We start from the raw sequence: 13628 nt of genomic DNA on the forward strand, positions 1-13628 counted from the left end.
GTACATTTCCACCTGTGTAAGCATTCGAGGAGTCTTGGGTATACTAAAGCTTTTTCTCTCCGTAAAAGATAGAATGTCCATTTATGCACCATGTAAGACTTTTCAACTCAATAAATATATGGATTCTAAGGAAAATACCAATCCAAAAAATTTAAGATTTAAGAAAAGAAAAGAAAAAGAGAGCAGCAGAGAAAAAGGCAACACGGCACCCACACACCCACAAGGTATGCCACAAGGTATGGGGCAGACCAATGCCTGGGCATATATATGTGTGTGTGTGTGTGTGTGTGTGTGTGTGTGTGTGTGTGTCATGTGTGTGTGAGTGTGTGTGTGTGTGTGTGTGTGTGTGAGAGAGTGTGAGAGAGAGAGGGTGAGATTGAGAGAGAGGCCTTAGCCCCTACTTGCCGTACAGTACAGCCAGCACCATTCTGCCCGCCTCTTGCTCGCCCTACAAACCCGCCAACGTTCTGTTGAGAGTTCACGCTCAACATCATGTGATCATGTGTGCATAGCACCATCACGTGATCATATGTGCATAGCACTAACCTTGTAGAGTGCTATAAAGGAAAGGGTTAGATCCCCTAACCCTAACCCTAAAAGGGTTTGTATATATTCTATTTTTTCAACTTAATCTAGTGTACAGTTAGTCATTTGTGGTGTGCTCTCTAGCTGTGCCCTCTCTCCTCATCTCCACTCTTCTCCTCTCCTCTCTTCATATTTTGTCATGGTATCAGAGCCCCCTTGCCTTCCGCTGAGGCATTGTGATTCTTGAGAGTGTGAGAGAGATTGAGAGATTGAGAGGTTTCTATCTTTCATTCCGTTGATGAAAGATTTCCGTCCATTGAAGGAAATTTCCGTCCATTCATTTTGTGAGAGTTTCATTGAGAGATTCATTCGACTCTCTATTCCGTTCATTCTTCCGTGAGAGTGAGAGTTGTTCTTCTCTTCCGAAGAGAGATATTTAGATAGATCTGTTTTATATTTGTGTGACTTTGTGATTTATGAGAAAGAAAGGTTTCCTTGAGATGTGTGAAGTTCTCTGAGAACTTTTGTGAGTGAAAGAGAGGGAGAAAGAGTTCTCTGCAAATACGGCTTCTCTACATGGCTAGCTCCAAAGCTCTCGACTGTCTCCAATAAAGTGCCCCTTCAACTCACCTTTCGGCTCCAAGCAACACCAAGAGAGCCTCTCCAGCAACGACTCCCTCACCAACGAGCCGGCACCTCCTACAATTAGCTTCAGCTAGCATGGAGCCAGTGCTCATTACACAGCCCGCTCATTACCTACAACGGCCCTCTGTGACAGTCAAATCCTCCACCGAATGCCTAGCCATCAACTATGTCGATCTCTCGTGGTTTGACTCCAACAACAACAAGGAAAGGTGCCTTCCATGCACGACGACGCCACCTCAACGGCGACCTCTTGCACCTTCAATTCCTTAGCCGCCAAGCCGCTCCAACAACTCGTAGTGACGCCAAAGTGCTATTCAATGGAAGCTCACAGCAAGTCCCGCGACTCCAATGCTCTTCCAACCAGAGTCTCAGACTCTCAGCCGACTCCTCCAACTGCAGGGTCGATCTCGGCCGATTGGTATAGGTAGCCTCACACTACCTCTCCTTCGCCTAGCTCCGAGCTCCTACGCGGCTCTTCCAAGACTACAGCAGCGACGCCACTATAGCTTCGCAACCTAGGTACTACAACGAGCTTCTCCCATATTGCCGATCCTGTGAGCGTCCTGAGCAAGGCGGTCCAAAATTCCGCAGGAACATCCTCACAGCGCTTCATAGCACAGGCTGCTCAAAGCTCCTCAGACGACCCCGATCTCCGTAATCGATTATGTCGCCCTTCTCCACAGAGCCTACCTCTGCAACCATAGCCAAGCTCTTCTGACACGTGGAAAAGCCACGTAACAGATAGGGTTGGTCAGCAACCCTAGGTTTGGTTAGCCACCAGTGGTCAGTCACTTGACACATGGCAGATAGGACCTAACCATGGTTAGGTTCAGTCAACCCCTAGTTAGGTGGTTTGATCACAGTTGTGACACGTGGCAGATAGGCTTTGACTCGGGTTAGGTCAGTGGACCCTGGATTTGGTCTTTGGTTAAAATTTTGCCACGTGGCAATCCTTATCTGCCACCTAAGCAATGCCACGTCAGCTTACCCACGTCATCGGCCACGTAAGCAGACCATGTCATTCTGCCACGTCATTTGGCTACGTCATCAATCACGTCAACAATCCACATCACCGCTGCCACATCATCAATCCACGTCATCAGTGCCACATCACACATCATCATTGCCACGTCACCTCTGCCACCTCAACAATCTAGTCAACACTGACCCTCTGCAGGCACAGTCCCTTGTCAAGCACACTGTGCACACACTGCATGTGCACACAGTTGCCACCTCAGCACAAGCTTCACTGGCACACCTCTTGCTAGGCACAGTGCCACATCATCACTGCATGTGACTCACAGTGACACATCATCATTGAGCACATTTGCACTCCTTTTGCCCCTCCACCTAGATCAAGTCGTATCTCTTGATCCAGGAAGAATTTGAGGACGCTCAAAAAAGAAAAGTCGCTCGTTTTTTCGTGCTCTACGCGCTCATCACATCACGCGCACATTTCGGCGCAAGTTACACTCACATTTGAGCCTTGCCGACAAAACCACTTCCTTCACGCACATTTGTCTCTACATCAATGCATCTGACCCAGCACTTAGAAAGAACAAAAGAAAAGGAATTATTTGATGTTCTTTCATCGATCGACAGTTGGTTTAGATCTAGATCAGAGTAGACTAAATCACCATGGAGGGGACGCTTTGAATTTCCCCAAGTTGCCAATCTAAGCCATGCCCGAAATTCCCGACTAGTACCTACTGACTCGTCCATACGCTCACATACGATTTCACATCATTACATTACCTCAAACCTTACGTTCATCAATTCAGTGAGCAAACTTCAGAGTTCAGAGGCATTGCAGATTGATTCAGTGGGCAGATAGCATTTGATTTCACACACACATGCCAACATTGTAAAGCCTATTCGGCTATCTCACGGCATCGTGCACATCATTTCAACCTTGTAAAGCCTCTTGGCTATTCCCGGCATCATTGCCACAAGCCTTGTAATACAGATCAGATTTTATATACTGCAGTTCTATCTTCACCGACGATATAGGGATTTCACTTGACATATTCAGTGTATTTGCAGTTGATTCATACAGAGATCTTCACGACACTTTTGAGTACATTTCTTGCACCATGTCAACTAGCAACCTCAATCTGGAGGCATCTGCTAAGTTAGACAACTCCAATTACGGTACATGGAAATACCGAATGGAGACCATTCTTGTGCTTCAGAACAAATGGGAGTATGTCGATGGGTCTACACCTAGACCATTGGATGATCCAGCCACCAATAGCTCTACTCCATCTGTTGTCACAGCACTAGCAACCGAATCTACATCGGGATCTGTTGGGGTAAAGGCACATTGCCAACCCTTCATTAAAAGATAGGACACCTATGACTGTCTTAAGACAGTCATAGGGTAAACCTAATCCTAATAAAACATAAGTGAGTTTGTGGTGTGGCTCATCATTCTTCACACCCGCACTAGAGTGTCACTCTCTTGCTCTTCTTCCTCTTTCTCTCCCCCTTTCAACTGGTATCAGAGCCTACCTAGCTTTCCCCTTGCCTACCCAGCCTCCTCTCCCTAGCCTACCCTTTCCGTACGGACGTACGGACAGATCCGTACGGCCGTACGCCGTCCGTACAACCGTACGGACAAACCTCGACGGATCTGCGCAGGGCAGCGAACGGGACGGCGGCGCATTCCGCCTGCAGGGCGACAGCGCGGGCGCGGGCTGCAGGGTGAAGGCGCGGGCTGCAGGGCGACGGCGCGGGCGCGGGCGTCGTCGGGTTGCAGCTGTACAGCAGCTGCTGTACGCAGCATTGCGACGCTGCATCAGGCAGCTGCATAGCTGCTCGGCGCAGCTACTCACACGGCAGCCGTACGGACTGCCGTACAACTGTGTACGGGCGTCTCCTTCACTCACCTGCAAGACTCGTTTGTCTTTTGCTGCAAAGACTTGATTTTTTTTTTTGGGAAGTGTGCCTGCTGCAGGGACAGAAGTACAGCAGGTACTCTGCAGGGACAAAAGTACAGCAGGTACTCTGCAGGGACAAAAGTACAGCAGGTACTCTGCAGGGACAGAAGTACACAGGTACTCTGCAAGTACTGAAAAGTACAGCAGACACACATTTTTGTTGGAAGAGGAATAGTGCTGAAGCACTCTGTTTTGTGCATGTACGCGCAGTACATGAAGCATTCCTGATGCATTCCTGAAGCATTTCAGCTGTATACTGTGCATTTGTTGAGGTACAGCAGATACTCTCGTGTCACTCACGCTTGAGGTGACTTGTACCACAGTGGTGGTGTTTGCGCAGTTACTTGTCTTTCAGGAAGGTCAGATGCTTGTTTTGCAGAAGCTTCTATGCATTTACTGAGTGCAATTCTCAGTTTTGGGTGACCATTTCAAAGGGCTTTTGCCTGGATGTGTTTGCAGTATATGCCTTGAGGCAGTGTGCAGCCAGGGAGCACACATTTGCTTTGTTTCCGCAGTGCATTTGGTGACATTTGTTGCAGGTCACATTCTTTGTACGCACTTTGAAAATCTCAGTTGAGCCACGCTTGGTCAGGGCGCATCGAGTTTACTCGGTCCCTAACTGCCCATCGTTGACAGTGCTCAAAAGATTTTCTTCTTGGTGTTTGTACTTTGTGATTTGTGTTGTTACTGAGTACACAGGGGCAGTCTATGCATTGCACATTGTCAGGTACAAATGTCGGAGAGATTTCATATTGCATGCTACCTCAGTGTTGAGGTGTTCTCCACTTGATTCAGGTGTCAGATCAAGGGGCTTTTGCCCAGACTTTGTTTGATAGCACTTGGGTTACCGACAGAGATCTTCAGATGCATTTTCTCCCCTTGGTATAAGGGTGATTGCTTGGGATTTATCCCATTTACTGTTGCAGGTTTTGTGACAGGCTGAAGGGTCATTTACTGTTTTTGGGGTGTTTGTCAAGTGGTTTCTGCAATTTAACTCAGTGCATACCTCATCTGAGGTGGGAGAAGTGATCAGTGCAGTCAGTACAGTCAGTACAGCAGTGTTTACAGCAGTGTTGGTGGTTTTGTCAGATGATTGTGCACTGTTAAGCACTTGTTGAGCAGCTGCAGCAGTCTGAAATTACTGTTTTTATGCCTCTTTGAGCTCAGAACAGTGTGTCAGAAGGTACAGTATTTGCAGGGTCATTTACTGTTTTGCTGCAGATTTTACTGACAGTAAAAACAGCACCATTGAGAGTGCTTCTGGCTCTTGAATAGAGCAGGTTTTTTCTGAGAAATCAGAATTTTTATTCAGTCTTTTTTACTTCCAGGGAGTCAGGCACATTCCTCATCTGATATGGCATCAGGGGGAGGTGATTCTTCAATTCTGAACATAAAGAAACTGGAAGGAGCACACAACTATGCATTATGGGCAGAACAGTGCTTGAATGTACTTCTGTTAAAGAAGATTGCTAAGCCCATAAGGGTGAAGGGTGTCAAGCCATCTGACATGGCAGCTGATGACTGGGAAGAGCTTGATTTGTCCGCAAGGGCAGCTATCATGCTCACTATTTCAGACACTCTTGTGTTCAATGTACAGGCTGAAAAGACCTCTTATGGTCTATGGCAAAGACTAGAAGAATTGTATGCCCAAAAGAGCTCAGCCAGTAAGGTTTATTGGCTGAAGAAGCTGGTCGATCTTCGCATGAAGGAAGGTACAGCTATGACCTCACACTTGAGTGAGTTCAATGCTATCTTTACACAGCTGATTGCACAGGGGTTGAACCTTGATGAGGAGTTCAAGGCTACTTTCTTGCTGTGTACCCTCCCCGAGAGTTGGGACACTTTCAAGACCACCCTGTCAACACTCTTATTTATGCTGATGTAGAGAGCTCTCTCCTTATGGAGGAGATGAGCAGGAAGAATAATGCGGGCAGCAAGTCTTCAAATGCTTTGCAGGTACAGGACAGAGGCAGGACTCAGCAGAAGGGGAGATCTGCTAGTAAGTCCAAATCCCACAGTCAGTCCCGTGGCAAAAAGGACATTGAATGCTTTTATTGTGGCAAGAAGGGACATGTGAAGTCGAAGTGCTTCAAGTTCATACGGGATCAGAAAGCCAAGAAGGCTGAAACAAAGGATGCAGAAAATGCAAGCAAAGGCAAAGGCAAGGCCAAGGCAGATGACTTGGATGCAGTGAATGTTGCAGCAGAGGACAGTGACAGTGACATACATGATGTTTTATGCTCTTCTGCTGTAATAGCACATGCTTTGGTTATTGATGGCCATGACATGCACACCTGGCTCTTGGATTCAGGTGCCTCTTTTCATGTTACTCCTCATAGGGAGTGGTTTACTTCCTACACAGGTACTCATGGAGTTGTTCATCTTGGGAACAACTATGCATGTCAGATTGCAGGGATTGGCAGTATACAGATAGTATTTCCTGATGGACAGTCATTTATGCTTGATGGTGTTCGCCATGTGCCGCAAATCAAGAAAAATCTGATTAGCACTGGCTTATTGGATGACAGTGGTTACCACACCACATTTGGGGATTCCAAATGGGTGATTACTGATGGCCAGACTGTAGTGGCTGAGGGTTTTAAGAGTGATACCTTGTACCCTCTTTATGTATCCAGTGTGGGTAATCATGTTGTTGCCATAACCGAGCTGCCAAAGGTTTCATTGTGGCATAGCCGGTTGGGACACATGTCTGTTAAAGGAATGCAAGAACTGTCACGTTTGGGTTATCTGCCGCCTCTCTCTTTTTCAGATTTGCCTACTTGTGATCATTGTATTTTTGGCAAGCACTCTGTCACTCCTCATAAGAGGAGAACTCCTCAGAATAGAGCACCGAGATGCCACAGCTATCACTAGGGGGTGCAAAATATTTTATTACTTTCATTAATGATGCCACACGTAAGGTGTGGGTCTAATTCTTGAAGCATAAGGGAGATGCCTTAGATGCTTTCAAGAAGTTTGTCGCTCAGGTTGAGAATCGGACAGGTCGTAGGCTGAAATGCCTCAGATCCGATAATGGGGGTGAGTATGTGTCACATGCTTTTGTGCAGTTTTGCCAAGCTAAGGGCATCAAACAGGAACTCACAGCCCCTCATAATGCATCTCAAAATGGTGCAAGTGAGCGGATGAATCGAACTATTCAGGAGAAGGTTCGATGTATGTTGTCTTATGCTGCATTACCCCATGGCTTTTGGGCAGAAGCCGTGCAAACAGCAGTTCACATTATTAACAGGTCACCAAATAAGGCTTTGGAGTTGAAAGTGCCAGAGGAGGTGTGGTCTGGCAAGCCACCCTCATATAAGCACTTACGTGTATTTGGCTGCGAGTGTTTTGCTCATGTACGCAAAGATCTACGCACCAGGTTAGAAGGAGGATCCAAGGTTCAGAAGGAGTCCAGGGTTAGAAGGAGGATCCAAGGTCCAAGATAGAGTACATGGTGGAGAACTCATCTCCCTCGTAGATCATGGAGCTTAAGGGTTGAGGAACAAAGGGTTTAGGGGGAGCATAGGAGTGGGAGAGGAAGAAGGTGTAAGAGCATGGGGGAAAGAAGAGAGAGGAGGGAGGAGGAGGAAGGAGGAAGAGGAGGTGGAAAATAAACAAGTACATAGTACTTGTACCTAGACCTAGGACTAAGGTCCTAGGTGTCACATAGGACTAAATGTCCTATGTGGCCTAAAAGGCAATAACACTATAAGTGCCTACACTTATGCCTACAAGGCACATACCATGGCCTATAGGGCATCACTAGAACCATCAGAAGATGACCTACAGCCAAGAGAAACATGAATTGCCAATCAAAAAACAATTTCTAGTATGTGACACTCTGGTGTCGGAACACCCAGCCCAATCACTATCTGTGTAAGCATGCATGGTAAGTGAACCCAGATCACCATAGAAGAGAACTAAATCCTAAGTGCCTCTAACATATCTGAAGACTCTCTTTACTGCCTGCCAATGCTGTGAACTGTGCATGTGCATGAATCTGCTAAGCTGAGATACTGCATATTGTAAGCCAGGTCTGCTGTGACATAAATAAATAAGGCATCCAACAACCTACTGATAAAGAGTGATATCACATGGTGGGCTCCCATCATGAGCTGAGAATTTTAAGCCAGGGTCCACTGGAGTAGAGATTGGCTTGCAATCCTCAAACTGAAAACGATCAAGGAGCTGTCCAATATACTTGGACTGAGACATCATGATACCCCCCTCAACATGAGCAAACTGATTGCCCAAATAATAATGGAGCTGTCCCATGTCTGACATGTCAAAAATCTGCTGCAAATCAGCCTTGAAAGCTGCAATTTGCTGAGTATCTGGGCCCGTGATGAGCATATCATCCACATATAAAATCAGATCCACTCCCACAGACATAAAGAGTGGGTTCTGTGGGACTATTCTGAAAACCAAGGGATAGTGTGCATGAATTTTGGCATACCATGCCCTGCGTGCCTACTTCAAACCATAAAGGGCTTTTCTGAGCCGGCATACCTTATTTTCAGAATTAACAACCTCAAAACCAGGAGGTTGTGTGACATATACTTCTTCCTCCACATCCCCATGAAGAAAAGCAGTCTTGATGTCAAGTTGGTGCACTTGCCAATGATGACGGGCTGCAAGAGTGGGTTCTGTGGGACTATTCTAAAAACCAAGGGATAGTGTGCATGAATTTTGGCATACCATGCCACAGGAGGTTGTGTGACATATACTTCTTCCTGCAGATCCCCATGAAGAAAAGCAGTCTTGATGTCAAGTTTGTGCACTTGCCAATGATGATGGACTGCAATGGCAATGACACATCTAATGGTAGTAATCCTGGATGTGGTAGCAAATGTCTCCTCAAAGTCAATGCCTTGTTGTTGAGCATACCCTTTTGCAACAAGATGGGCTTTGTATCGATCTATGCTGCCATCAGATTTCCTTTTTAATTTGTAGACCCACCAGGTTCCAATGGCATGCTTGCTGGGAGGGAGATCTACTAATTCCCATGTGTCATTTTTAGCAATGGAATGTAACTCATCTCTCATTGCATCCATCCACTCTTTGCTGTCAAAAGCATCTTTATGGCATAGAGGCTCTTCATTGCAAGCTATAGCAAGGAGTGCAAACTCAAGAAAGTGACCATGCTGTCTATTCCCTGATCTTGTCCGGGCAGCAAAAGGCTGATCTTGTTTGCTGTCCCTCAATGTATCAAGAAGCCATCTGGGAACTTGCCTTTGCTGTCTATTGACAGCTCTTTCTTCAATGACTGCATCATGAATAGTGGGATCATTATGTGCCGGAAGAGAAACCTGCAAATCGGCATGAGGTAGTGGCTGATTATTGCTTTGTGGAGGGCCTACAGGAGGTTCGTGTTGCTGGTCAAAATCCTCTTCTGAGGATGGCAGAGGTAGCCAAGATTCAAAGGCATAGGTAAACGTACGATGCCAAAGTATGATAATGATATAGGAGATCAACTCGGCATAGAGTTGGAGATAGACTTGTTGTGAGCCTTCCAGCTTCAAGGAAGCTATGGGAAGAACAGAGAAAAAGAAGTGGGAGAAAGCCATGCAGTCAGAAATGGACTCCCTACTTCAGAATGATACATGGGACTTGGTGCAGTTACCTGCAGGCAGAAAGGTTTTGCCATGCAAGTGGGTTTACAAAGTCAAAGTGGATTCAAATGCTTTACCTCGGTATAAGGCCAGATTGGTTGCCAAGGGATTTAAGCAGGAAAAGGGCATTGACTTTGATGAGATTTTTTCCCCTATAGTCAAGATGACTACTTTGAGAGCAGTGTTAGCTCTTGTTGCTCATGACGACATGGATTTATGTCAGATGGATGTGAAGACAGCTTTTCTTCACGGAGATCTTCATGATGAGATCTATATGAGTCAGCCAGAGGGATATGCTGTTAAAGGGAAAGAACAGCTTGTGTGTAAGCTCAAGAGGAGCTTGTATGGACTCAAGCAGGCGCCAAGGGAATGGTACAAGAAGTTTGATGCCTTCATGCAGTCCCAAGGGTATCATCGGTGTGAGACCGATCATTGCTTGTACACCAAACGGGCAAAGGATGGCAGTTTGATGCTACTCATTCTATATGTGGATGACATGCTTATTGCCAGTAAATCTCAGCATGAGATTAGTGCTTTAAAGAAACAACTGCATAAGTCTTTTGACATGAAAGACTTGGGTGATGCAAATCATATTCTTGGCATGCGTATTACTCGTAACAGGTCCAAGGGACTTTTGTTTCTGTCACAGAAAGAGTATATTGACAAAGTACTGCAGAGGTTTAAAATGGAGGGGGGGAAGTCTATTAGTACCCCGTTGCCTCCACATTTAAAACTCAGCAGTAAGGACAGCCCCAGATCAGATGATGATAAGGCTGAAATGGCCAAGGTTCCATATGCATCTGCAGTTGGATCTTTGATGTATGCCATGGTTGCCACTCGTCCGGATATTGCTTTTGCGGTGGGAGTCATCAGCAGGTATATGGCAAATCCAGGCAAGCGGCATTGGGAAGCAGTGAAAGGTGCCTTGAGGTATCTCAAAGGTACCAAAGACTTGTGCATATGCTATGGTAGGCAGGATGCATTGGTGCATGGTTTTACAGATTCAGACTATGCAGGGAATGCAGATAACCGGAAGTCTACTACCGGTTATATTTTCACATTTGCAGGAGGTGCTATATCATGGGTGTCTCGGTTGCAGAAATGCGTTGCACTGTCAACCACAGAAGCTGAATATGTTGCAGCCACTGAGGCTTGCAAGGAAGCAATATGGCTTACTCGGCTGGTGGGAGATTTGGGCATTACAGGAGATATGCCAGTTTTGCATTGTGATAGTCAGAGTGCTATCATGTTGGCAAAGAATCCGGTCTTTCATTAGAAGACCAAGCACATAGAAGTGAAATATCATTTCATCAGGGAGGTACTGGAAGACAAGCGACTTGAGCTTGTGAAAGTACATACTGATGATAATCCTGCAGATTTGCTCACTAAGAGCTTGCCTACAGAGCGGTTTGCACATTGCCACCACATCATGGGATTAGGATGAGACCATTCTTACTTTATGGTCTTGTATACAGTAACTGTATATTGCTGTAATTTTTTATTCTTTTCTCCCCTTTAGGCACATTGGCCTTTAGGTGGGAGGTTGTTGGGGTAAAGGCACATTGCCAACCCTTCATTAAAAGATAGGACACCTATGACTGTCTTAAGACAGTCATAGGGTAAACCTAATCCTAATAAAACATAAGTGAGTTTGTGGTGTGGCTCATCATTCTTCACACCCGCACTAGAGTGTCACTCTCTTGCTCTTCTTCCTCTTTCTCTCCCCCTTTCAGGATCTACATCTACACAAACAGTTTCCGCACCAGTAGCAGATCCTGCCATTGCCCGAGCTCAAGCAGAATGGGATAAGAAAGACAAGTATGCCTATCACCTGATCAAGAAGAATGTGCAAGATGTCATGCTAGGACAACTCAACACAGTTAAGACATCAAAAGAAGCATGGGATGTGTTCGCAGCTCTCTACGAATCCAAGAACACATCCAGGATTCTCACCCTGAGAAACCAGATCAACCAGAGTTTCCGCAACAGCAGTGAAACCGGTCATGCTTATGTACTCCGCATCAAAGACTACAACAATCAACTTGCAGCAGCAGGAGAGACTATGAACCCCGCAGAAATGGTTCAAGTAATCTTGAATGGACTAGGAGAGGGATACGAGAATCTAGTCCAGAGTATTGCCATCCAACGGCAAACTCCGATACTGGAAGAACTTCAGTCAATTCTACTTGGTGAAGAACTTAGGACTCAGGCAATTCAAGTACGTAAAGGTCATTCTAATGATCAGGCATTCACAGCTTCAGACAGAAGCAGAGGCAAAGGCAAAGGCAGAGGCAGAGGTAGATCATACCAGAAAAGTGGTCATCATCAACAAAATCAAAGTCAGAATCAACATCAGCATCAACATCATCCTCAGCAACATCAGAATCAGCAAAGAGGAAATCATTCCAATCGAGGAAGATTCCAAGGACGAGGGAATACATCCACCAATGTGTCAAACATTCAGTGCAACTACTGTCACAAGTTTGGACACTATGAAAGAGATTGCCGCAAGAAGCAGTACGACCAAGGCGATCAATCCAACAGTAATCGAGGGAATTCCCGAGGCAGAGGAAATCATCGAGGTGGACATTCTAGTCACAGTCACTTTACAAATGAACATGGAAATATGTTTCTTACAAGCGAGGAATTGCATCAGTTTGATACAGAGTACCTAGACACTGATTTCAATCCCAAAGAGGATTACAGCTATCAAGTCGACCAAGTGGAATAGGATCCTTGGTACATCGACAGCGGTGCATCATCTCATATGACAAATCATCAGGAATGGTTCACAGAGATGAAACCATTAGAAGGACAAAAAAATGTCATCTACACAGCAAACAATACACCGACTCCAGTTCAAGGGACAGGTGTTATCCCTATGAACAATTTCATTGGTACAAAAGGATTAGTCAAAGATGTGCTCTATGTTCCGAAGCTCAACAAGAACCTTTTGTCAGTAGGTCAAATGACGGAACACAACTACAAAGTCATCTTCGACAGTGATGAATGCACTATCAGAGATAAATCCAAAAGATGTCAGCTAGTAGCAAAAGGTGTCAAGGAAGGACGCTTATACAGAATGCTAGCTACAGTATCAGATAAGCATACCATGTCAGCTCAAATGCAACAGATGCCACTATCTGCAAAATGGCACAAGAGATATGGTCATGTCAACTTCAAGTACTTGTTAGATCTCAGGAATCAGAATATGGCAATTGGGATTCCAAAGCTACAGTTTCTTGAAAAAGTTTGTGAAGCATGCTGCTTCGGCAAACAAAAGCAAACCACCTTTGTTAGAAGTACCTCTCGTGCACGAGGTATTCTTGATTTGATACATACAAATGTATGGGGTTATGCCCAAATCCACAACATCAATGGTTCACTTTACTACTTGACCTTCATCGACGACTACAGCAGATATTGTTGGGTCTACTTTCTGAAAGAGAAATCTGAAGTGTTTTCCAGATTTCAAGAATTCAAAGCCATGGTAGAAAACCAGACAGGAAGAAAAATCAAGGTCATGAGATCAAACAGAGGAGGTGAATACATGTCTTCAGCATTCATGAACTTTTGCAGAAATCACGGCATACGAAGACAATTCACATGTGCAGATACTCCTCCGCAGAATGCAAGAGCTGAAAGGAAGAATGGGACTTTAGCAGACAGTGCTAGAGCAATGCTTAGTGAAAAGCATCTTCCGAATCAGTATTGGGCAAAAGCAATAGCTACAGCTAACTACTTGCTTAATCGGCTTCCTACCGAACCGATACAGGGCATGACTCCTTATGAAGCATTCACTGGACACAAGCCACGCATTGGGCATCTCCGCATATTTGGTTGCATAGCATATGCCCACATACATGATGATCATCGCAAGAAATTGGATGCAAAGTCACCATATGCA

The 13628-nt window shown here is 45.5% G+C and overlaps 1 protein-coding gene across 1 annotated transcript in view; it reads right to left on the reverse strand.

Moving 5' to 3' along the window:
- LOC147893072 (LIMR family protein At5g01460-like) overlaps positions 1–13628 on the reverse strand; it is a 103620-nt gene that overhangs the window by 13842 nt on the left and 76150 nt on the right. The gene's annotated exons all lie outside the window — the stretch shown is intronic.

Source organism: Dipteris shenzhenensis, chromosome 16 (genome assembly GCF_047967505.1).
Source record: "Dipteris shenzhenensis isolate YYH24624 ecotype China chromosome 16, Dip_SZ_1.0, whole genome shotgun sequence".
Taxonomy (NCBI): Eukaryota; Viridiplantae; Streptophyta; class Polypodiopsida; order Gleicheniales; family Dipteridaceae; genus Dipteris; species Dipteris shenzhenensis.